The sequence below is a fragment of the Lingula anatina genome, chromosome 5 (genome assembly GCF_051362555.1).
Source record: "Lingula anatina isolate TDL-2025a chromosome 5, LinAna3.0, whole genome shotgun sequence".
Lineage (NCBI taxonomy): Eukaryota > Metazoa > Brachiopoda > Lingulata > Lingulida > Lingulidae > Lingula > Lingula anatina.
The window spans coordinates 20,687,942-20,698,495 of record NC_141771.1 but is presented as its reverse complement, the minus strand read 5'-3'; the positions used below and the strand labels follow the sequence as shown (position 1 = coordinate 20,698,495).

Below are 10,554 nucleotides of genomic sequence, written 5' to 3'. Positions count from 1 at the left end.
TAATTTCTTAGGTACAGCATATAGTGGCAATGGTCACATTGCGATTGAACAGAATCATCGCTATGGCAATATCATAGTTGCACTGACCTGTGCTGAGGCTGCTAGGTTGAGATCAGTTCAGTTGTCCTCAGTGTGATGATAATCCAGGAAACACACCTTCATCTCTACTGAAAACAGATAATACATCATCAATAAAAATATATATGTAGACACATACAGTAGTTACAACACAGACATAACACAGTGATCAAAATATTTATTATTATATTATAATAAACACATACAGCAACAATAAAGACATAGACAGTGACCAGAATATATACAGACACATTCAATGTCATCACAGACAATGCACAGGCAACAGAATGTATGCATAAAATTTTGGCTATATCAAGATTTTTGCGAAGCGAACCCCCCCCCCCCCCCCCCCAACTCGTGACATTTTATATTAACCCTTGTCACCTTGAACATGCATATATAAAACTGAGTGGGATCTAAGTGATCCTTTTCCAAAATGATAATTTCTTAGGTACAGCATACATCTTAGGACATTTCATATTAAGAGCGCGTCCATGAGAAAGCCAGACAGATCGGTCAGAAGGCGGCAAGGTGGGGGTCAGCAGATTTTAATAATTTTTGGTGTGGTAAACCATCAACATAAAAGGTATTGTGAGCCACTGGCTTTCCTATTTTGGATCATTAGTTTTAGAGATATGGGGGCAGATCTTTTTATGGGCAATTTTGCCAAAATATAGCATTTTGTAGCTCTTGAAAAGTTATAATTTTTAAATATTCTTTTAAAAAATCATGTACATCATAAGGAATTATTTAGGTAAGCCACATAATAGGTTAAGGAAAGACCTTTAATATCCAGTACAGATTTTTTGAAAAGGCACTGTCATGACCACACAAGGTTGATTCTAATGAGGCATGTTTTCCGTATGCTTGACCCCATCCCCTTCTTTAAATGCACACAACTTCTTTTTTGCAGGTTGTATCCATATAATTTTGGTATGTGCTGATAGAAAAGGGTTGGAAAATAAATTTTGTAAAATAAAATCTGTGTTAAACCTTGTAAAATAAGAACTATAACAATTTTAAAAAGGGCCTAAAAACGAATATTTTTATACTACTTAAATGCTAAACTGTTTCTTCAACTAAATTAATAAGTCAAAACTATGTATAGGTTTGTGAAAAGCCCTTACAATAATTATGTTTGCCTTGCAGACGAACTTATGAAGCTTAAATACATTTTCTAAATTTGTTTATGCTGTAGAAACTTAATGTAAAATAACGATGCTAACTCTGTGACCTATTTTCAACATGGCGGGTACTAGGATTATCACCGGAGCAACTGTGGAGCAAAGCACATCGTCTTCACAGTGTTAAAACATAATATTTTCTTAAATTTATGAAGAACACGCACTAGAGATGCTTGGGTACATCTCAGAAGGATTGGTGTGCACCAGAATATAACAAGAAATGACCATAGCAGCTGGTCGTCCTTAGAATTTGCATTTTTGGTTGAACCTCTTTAGACTGTTGTTGTCAGGCTTGGGTTCCTCAATATATCCATCTCATCGATTTAGCTCTGGATGTTTGTTGTAAGGTAAGTGATCAGTGGTGGCAAACATATACTAGAATCAGATACACTAAAAACTCAAACCAGTTTAAATAATAAGTTTGAATATTATTCAGTAATTTAAAGAATATTAAGCAAATTTAAAAGACGTACTGGTATATTTCAATTCACAGAGTTTAACTTGATTTCTGTTTCATGGTAAACATGTATGCTGAAAAGAATTAACTGTATATCTAACTTATAAAGTATATTTTTGCATTAAATTCTAGGGTTTTGTTACATGTGTTATCATAACACAAACGGTGAAGGACTATACTGAGCTTGAAGACGGCTTCATTAGAAATTTCTTACCCAGAATCAAAGGTATGTAACACAAATTCAGTTTCAAGTTTTGGCATTTTAGGGGTTGTTACTTGTGCTAGTTTTTTTATATTTTAGTTTTATATTCACTATGCAGATTTATGTGTGTTTACAATGAAGTTGAAGTTAACCGCCTAGCTTTATATGACTTTGTAACACGGTGTGCTTCAATTTCAAGACTTACATATTACATAGGACACTTGTAACTAAAGGTACTTTAGTAAAATCAGGAAAACTTTGCGGTCCATTATGTTGTTCATGTTGCTTTGCTGAGATAGATTAATTCCTGCTACAATAGTTTCTATTCTGAACACAGTAAGCCTCTGTTGTTGTAAAGCATTTATTGATGTAATGTTTATTTTTCAGATTTTACATTCTAGGCCTGTATGTGAACCTTGACCTGGACAATCTTACAGACAATAATAGAAAAGTCACCTGAAATTGCACAGGCAAATTCATCAGATTCAGATGTGAGCACCAACTTTGTAATGCCTGGAACACTTCCACGGAGAAGAAAAAAGGTTTACATTTTTTTCATTTGTTTCTTTTTCTATCATTAAATTCTGGTAGCTACAATCATGCATATTCGATTTCCTTTTTTATACTTATGCAATTTGTTTGATCAGAATATTATTTAGTAATTGTTCTTACACAGCAATTAACATGAGTTTAAAATATGTTTAATACATTTGACAGCCTGTCCTGCCATCTTCAGGTAGACGCAGTATATATCCTGGCAAACCTCTATTGGACTTAGAGCCACCTTGGGTCAACCCCCCATAACAAATGTGCATCTTAGGCTTGGAAATCTCAATCAGTTTTGTAGGAAAGGAGGATTGGCGCCATTGAATTGACAAATATTGACAATTGACAGTTCAGTCACACTAAACTATAGTGGCATGTTGCTTCAAGTTACCACACTTATTCTAAGATTGCTGAATTATTATTACTGTAGGAGACCCTGGATCTCTCAACCAGAAGAAGAAACTTGGGGATCAATCAGTTATAAGATTAAAATCTGTGGAACACTACCCATCACTGTTGTGTTCAGTATATGGAAAAGATGACCATGATATTGGAACCTTGGAGATTCATAACTTGATTTCACTCTTGTAAAAAGTAACTGCTTTGTTCTTTTACTGTCCAATTGATAATATGAAAATAAAGTACTCCTCCAGTCATTGTATGTTTTTGACTCTGTTTTAATTTTCTTTATAGAAAAAGAATATAGATATCAAGATATCACATGTATTTACAAAGCCTATGAATCATTTGAAAGGAAAAAGAATGGTTGAAAAATACAATATAAATCATTTCTAGTGGATTAATCAGTGTTGCACTTGAGAAAACTGATAAAATGAGACAGTCATTCCCTTTTACCTTTAGAAAAATCATTTGTAATTTTTTTCTCTATAACTCCCTGAAAATAAGGTATATACACAATGCTGATGACACTGGATATGCACAGTAATAACTTATTAAATGCTAAAATTGCTAAAGTTTGAGGCACTTTTTCAATATCTTCTGTTGTGTTTAACACACTTTTTGAAATTTGTATGATGAGACCAATATATGCTTAGGATCCCTATAAAATTTTATGGCTGTCAAGCCTGCAAAAAGAGAGATATGAATGCTTGAACATTGCTTGGTAGAAAAGTGAGTTTGGGGGGTGGGGTCATAAAAATGGGCATGGCTCGTTAGTTTGTGGGTTAAACTGAAATTTAGTAACATATTCTCAATGACAAATGGCTGGTTTAAATAGGTAAATTTTCAATTAATTTTAAAAAGTCATCAGTTTTGACATATTCGCTTATGAAGTGGCTTTATTGACCGAAGCTGAAAATCAAGCCAAAAATGGCCAAAACATATAATATCATATTATAATTATATCCAATGATTTCTTTTGGGATTGTTGCCTTCAATCTTAATATCTCCTATATATGCAACAATATTATGAATTTGGTTGAAATCTGTTGACCCCCACCTTGCCACCTTCTGACTGGTCTTATCATGGACACACACTTAACCCTTGTCACCTTGAATATATATAAAACTGAGTGGGATCTAAGTGATCCTTTTCCAAAATCATAATTTAATTCTTAGGTACAGCATATAGTGGCAATGGTCACATTGCGATTTAACAGAATCATCATTATGGCAATATCATAGTTGCACTGACCTGTGCTGAGGCTGCTAGGCTGAGATTAGTTCAGTTGTCCGCAGTGTGATGATAATCCAGGAAACACACCTTTATCTCTACTGAAAACAGATAATACATCATCAATAAAAATATATATGTAGACACATACAGTAGTTACAACACAGACATAACACAGTGATCAAAATATATATTATTATATTATAATTAACACATACAGCAACAATAAAGATATACACAGTGATCAGAATATATATAGACACATTCAATGTCTCAAGCGACAATGCACAAGCATCAAGATATATACATGACATTTTGTCTATATTAAAATTTTTGCTGAGCAAACCCCCCCCTCCCCCTCAACTCCTGACAGCTCACATTAACCCTTGTTACCTTGAACATATTTAAAACTGAGTGGGATCTAAGTGATCCTTTTCCAAAATGATAATTTCTTAGGTACAGCATATAGTGGCAATGGTCACATTGCGATTGAACAGAATCATCAGTATGGCAATATCATAGTTGTACTGACCTGTGCTGAGGCTGCTAGGTAAAGATCAGTTCAGTTGTCCTCAGTGTGATGATAATCCAGGAAACACACCTTCATTTCTACTGAAAACAGATAATACATCATCAATAAAAATATATATGTAGACACATACAGTAGTTACAACACAGACATAACACAGTGATCAAAATTTATTTTATTATATTATAATTAACACATACAGCAACAACAAAGATATACACAGTGATCAGAATATATACAGACACATTCAATGTCTCAAGCGACAATGCAGAAAACATCAAGATATATACATGAAATTTTGTCTATATCAAAATTTTTGCTGAGCGAACCCCCCCCCTCCCCCAACTCCTGATAGTTCACATTAACCCTTGTTACCTTAAACATATATATAACTGAGAGGAATCTAAGTGATCCTTTTCCAAAATGATAATTTCTTAGATACAGCATATAGTGGCAAAGGTCACATTGCGATTGAACAGAATCATCGGTATGGCAATATCATAGTTGCACTGACCTGTGCTGAGGCTGCTAGGTTGAGATCAGTTCAGTTGTCTTTAGTGTGATGATAATCCAGGAAACACACCTTCATCTCTACTGAAAACAGATAATACATCATCAATAAAAATATATATGTAGACACATACAGTAGTTACAACACAGACATAACACAGTGATCAAAATATATATTTATTAATTATAAGAAACACATACAACAACAATAAAGACATAGACAGTGACCAGAATATATACAGACACATTCAATGTCATCACAGACAATGCACAGGCAACAGAATGTATGCATAAAATTTTGGCTATATCAAGATTTTTGCGAAGCGAACCCTCCACCCAACTCATGACATTTCACTTTAACCCTTGTCACCTTGAACATATATAAAACTGAGTGGGATCTAGTTCACACTAACCCATCACCTCGAACATATTTAAAACTGGTTTGGATCTAAGTGACACATTAACAAATATTAATTTCTTAGTTACAACATATAGTGATGGTCAAAATGGGATTGAAGAGAATCACCAGTGTAGCAATATCATTACTGCACTGACCTTTTTTTGCTGATGATGTAAGGTTGTAGAACTAGATTTGATTACAGCGACAATAAAGACATAGACAGTGACCAGAATATATACAGACACATTCAATGTCATCACAGACAATGCACAGGCAACAGAATGTATACATAAAATTTTGGCTATATCAAGATTTTTGCTAAGCGAACACCCGCCCCCCCCCCCCCCCCCTCTCCCCAACTCCTGACAGCTCACATTAACCCTTGTCACCTTGAACATATATAAAACTGAGTGGGATCTAAGTGATCTTTTTCCAAAATGATAATTTCTTAGGTACAACATATAGTGGCAATGGTCACATTGCGATTGAACAGAATCATCGGTATGGCAATATCATAGTTGCACTGACCTGTGCTGAGGCTGCTAAGTTGAGATCAGTTCAGTTGTCCTCAGTGTGATGATAATCCAGGAAACACACCTTCATCTCTACTGAAAACAGATAATACATCATCAATAAAAATATATATGTAGACACATACAGTAGTTACAACACAGACATAACACAGTGATCAAAATATATATTATTATATTATAATTAACACATACAGCAACAATAAAGATATACACAGTGATCAGAATATATACAGACACATTCAATGTCTCAAGAGACAATGCACAAGCATCAAGATATATACATGAAATTTTGTCTATATCAAAATTTTTGCTGAGCGAACCCCCCCCCTCCCCCAACTCCTGACAGTTCACACTAACCCGTCACCTCGAACATATTTAAAACTGGTGTGGATTGAAGTGACACATTTACAAATGTTAATTTCTCAGTTACAACATATAGTGATGGTCAAAATGGGATTGAAGAGAATCATCAGTGTAGCAATATCATTACTGCACTGACCTTTTTTGGCTGATGATGTAAGGTTGCAGAACTAGATTTGATTACAGCTTTAATAAAGACATAGACAGTGACCAGAATATACACAGACACATTTAATGTCATCACAGACAATGCACAGGCATCAGAATGTATACATAAAATTTTGGCTATATCAAGATTTTTGCTAAGCGAACCCCACCCCCTCCCCAACTCCTGACAGCTCACATTAACCCTGGTCACCTTGAACATATATAAAACTGAGTGGGATCTAAGTGATCCTTTTCCAAAATGATAATTTCTTAGGTACAACATATAGTGGCAATGGTCACATTGCGATTGAACAGAATCATCGGTATGGCAATATCATAGTTGCACTGACCTGTGCTGAGGCTGCTAGGTTGAGATCAGTTCAGTTGTCCTCAGTGTGATGATAATCCAGGAAACACACCTTCATCTCTACTGAAAACAGATAATACATCATCAATAAAAATATATATGTAGACACATACAGTAGTTACAACACAGACATAACACAGTGATCAAAATATATATTTATTAATTATAAGAAACACATACAACAACATTAAAGATATAGACAGTGACCAGAATATATACTGACACATTTAATGTCTCCCCCAACTCCTGACAGTTCACATTAACCCTTGTTACCTTGAACATATATAAAACTGAGTGGGATCTAAGTGATCCTTTTCCAAAATAATAATTTCTTAGGTACAGCATATAGTGGCAATGGTCACATTGCGATTGAACAAAATCATCAGTATGGCAATATCATAGTTGCACTGACCTGTGCTGAGGCTGCTAGGTTGAGATCAGTTCAGTTGTCCTCAGTGTGATGATAATCTAGGAAACACACCTTCATCTCTACTGAAAACAGATAATACATCATCAATAAAAATATACATGTAGACACATACAGTAGTTACAACACAGACATAACACAGTGATCAAAATATATATTATTATATTATGATAAACACATACAGCAACAATAAAGACAAAGACAGTGACCAGAATATATACAGACACATTCAATGTCATCACAGACAATGCACAGGCAACAGAATGTATGCATAAAATTTTGGCTATATCAAGATTTTTGCGAATCGAACCTTCCCCCCAACTCCTGACATTTCATATTAACCCTTGTCACTTTGAACATATATAAAACTGAGTGGGATCTAAGTGATCCTTTTCCGAAATGATAATTTCTGAGGTACAGCATATAGTGGAAATGGCAATATCATAGTTGCACTGACCTGTGCTGAGGCTGCTAGGTTGAGATCAGTTCAGTTGTCTTTAGTGTGATGATAATCCAGGAAACACACCTTCATCTCTACTGAAAACAGATAATACATCATCAATAAAAATATATATGTAGACACATACAGTAGTTACAACACAGACATAACACAGTGATCAAAATATATATTATTATATTATAATTAACACATACAGCAACAATAAAGATATACACAGTGATCAGAATATATACAGACACATTCAATGTCTCAAGCAACAATGCACAAGCATCAAGATATATAAATGAAATTTTGTCTATATCAAAATTTTTGCTGAGCGAACCCCCCCCCCTCCCCCAACTCCTGACAGTTCACACTAACCCGTCACCTTGAACATATTTAAAACTGGTTTGGATTTAAGTGACACATTTACAAATGTTAATTTCTCAGTTACAACATATAGTGATGGTCAAAATGGGATTGAAGAGAATCACCAGTGTAGCAATATCATTACTGCACTGACCTTTTTTTGCTGATGATGTAAGGTTGCAGAACTAGATTTGATTACAGCTTTAATAAAGACATAGACAGTGACCAGAATATACACAGAAACATTCAATGTCATCACAGACAATGCACAGGCATCAGAATGTATACATAAAATTTTGGCTATATCAAGATTTTTGCTAAGCGAACCCCACCCCCTCCCCAACTCCTGACAGCTCACATTAACCCTTGTCACCTTGAACATATGTAAAACTGAGTGGGATCTAAGTGATCCTTTTCCAAAATGATAATTTCTTAGGTACAACATATAGTGGCAATGGTCACTTTGCGATTGAACAGAATCATCGGTATGGCAATATCATAGTTGCACTGACCTGTGCTGAGGCTGCTAGGTTGAGATCAGTTCAGTTGTCCTCAGTGTGATGATAATCCAAGAAACACACCTTCATCTCTACTGAAAACAGATAATACATCATCAATAAAAATATATATGTAGACACATACAGTAGTTACAACACAGACATAACACAGTGATCAAAATACGTATATATTATTATATTATAATTAACACATACAGCAACAATAAAGATAAAGACAGTGACCAGAATATATACAGACACATTCAATGTCATCACAGACAATGCACAGGCAACAGAATGTATGCATAAAATTTTGGCTATATCAAGATTTTTTGCGTATCGAACCTTCCCCCCAACTCCTGACATTTCATATTAACCCTTGTCACCTTGAACATATATAAAACTGAGTGGGATCTAAGTGATCCTTTTCCAAAATGATAATTTCTTAGGTACAGCATATAGTGGCAATGGCAATATCATAGTTGCACTGACCTGTGCTGAGGCTGCTAGGTTGAGATCAGTTCAGTTGTCCTCAGTGTGATGATAATCCAGGAAACACACCTTCATCTCTACTGAAAACAGATATTACATCATCAATAAAAATATATATGTAGATACATACAGTAGTTACAACACAGACATAACACAGTGATCAAAATATTTATTATTATATTATAATAAACACATACAGCAACAATAAAGACATAGACAGTGACCAGAATATATACAGACACATTCAATGTCATCACAGACAATGCACAGGCAACAGAATGTATGCATTAAATTTTGGCTATATCAAGATTTTTGCGAAGCGAACCCTCCCCCCAACTCCTGACATTTCATATTAACCCTGGTCACCTTGAACATATATAAAACTGAGTGGGATCTAAGTGATCCTTTTCCAAAATCATAATTTCTTAGGTACAGCATATAGTGGCAATGGTCACATTGCGATTGAACAGAATCATCGCTATGGCAATATCATAGTTGCACTGACCTGTGCTGAGGCTGCTAGGTTGAGATCAGTTCAGTTGTCCTCAGTGTGATGATAATCCAGGAAATACACCTTCATCTCTACTGAAAACAGATAATACATCATCAATAAAAATATATATGTAGACACATACAGTAGTTACAACACAGACATAACACAGTGATCAAAATATTTATTATTATATTATAATAAACACATACAGCAACAATAAAGACATAGACAGTGACCAGAATATATACAGACACATTCAATGTCATCACAGACAATGCACAGGCAACAGAATGTATGCATAAAATTTTGGCTATATCAAGATTTTTGCGAAGCGAACCCCCCCCCCCAACTCGTGACATTTCATATTAACCCTTGTCACCTTGAACATGCATATATAAAACTGAGTGGGATCTAAGTGATCCTTTTCCAAAATGATAATTTCTTAGGTACAGCATACATCTTAGGACATTTCATATTAACCCTTGTCACCTTGAATATATATAATACTGAGTGGGATCTAAGTGATCCTTTTCCAAAATCATAATTTAATTCTTAGGTACGGCATATAGTGGCAATGGTCACATTGCGATTTAACAGAATCATCATTATGGCAATATCATAGTTGCACTGACCTGTGCTGAGGCTGCTAGGCTGAGATTAGTTCAGTTGTCCTCAGTGTGATGATAATCCAGGAAACACACCTTTATCTCTACTGAAAACAGATAATACATCATCAATAAAAATATATATGTAGATACATACAGTAGTTACAACACAGACATAACACAGTGATCAAAATATATATTATTATATTATAATTAACACATACAGCAACAATAAAGATATACACAGTGATCAGAATATATATAGACACATTCAATGTCTCAAGCG

The 10,554-nt window shown here is 34.7% G+C and overlaps 1 long non-coding RNA gene across 2 annotated transcripts; it reads left to right on the top strand.

The window, feature by feature from the left end:
* Nucleotides 1–1,294: 1,294 nt before the first annotated feature.
* Nucleotides 1,295–3,128, top strand: LOC106168739 (uncharacterized). Of its 2 annotated transcripts, none has more exons than XR_015334864.1 (4): nucleotides 1,295–1,609; nucleotides 1,852–1,945; nucleotides 2,309–2,463; nucleotides 2,639–3,128. It is a non-coding gene; the product is annotated as an uncharacterized LOC106168739 (long non-coding RNA). The 2 variants fall into 2 exon arrangements; XR_015334863.1 differs by having other exon boundaries at nucleotides 1,296–1,609; nucleotides 2,658–3,128.
* Nucleotides 3,129–10,554: the final 7,426 nt, after the last annotated feature.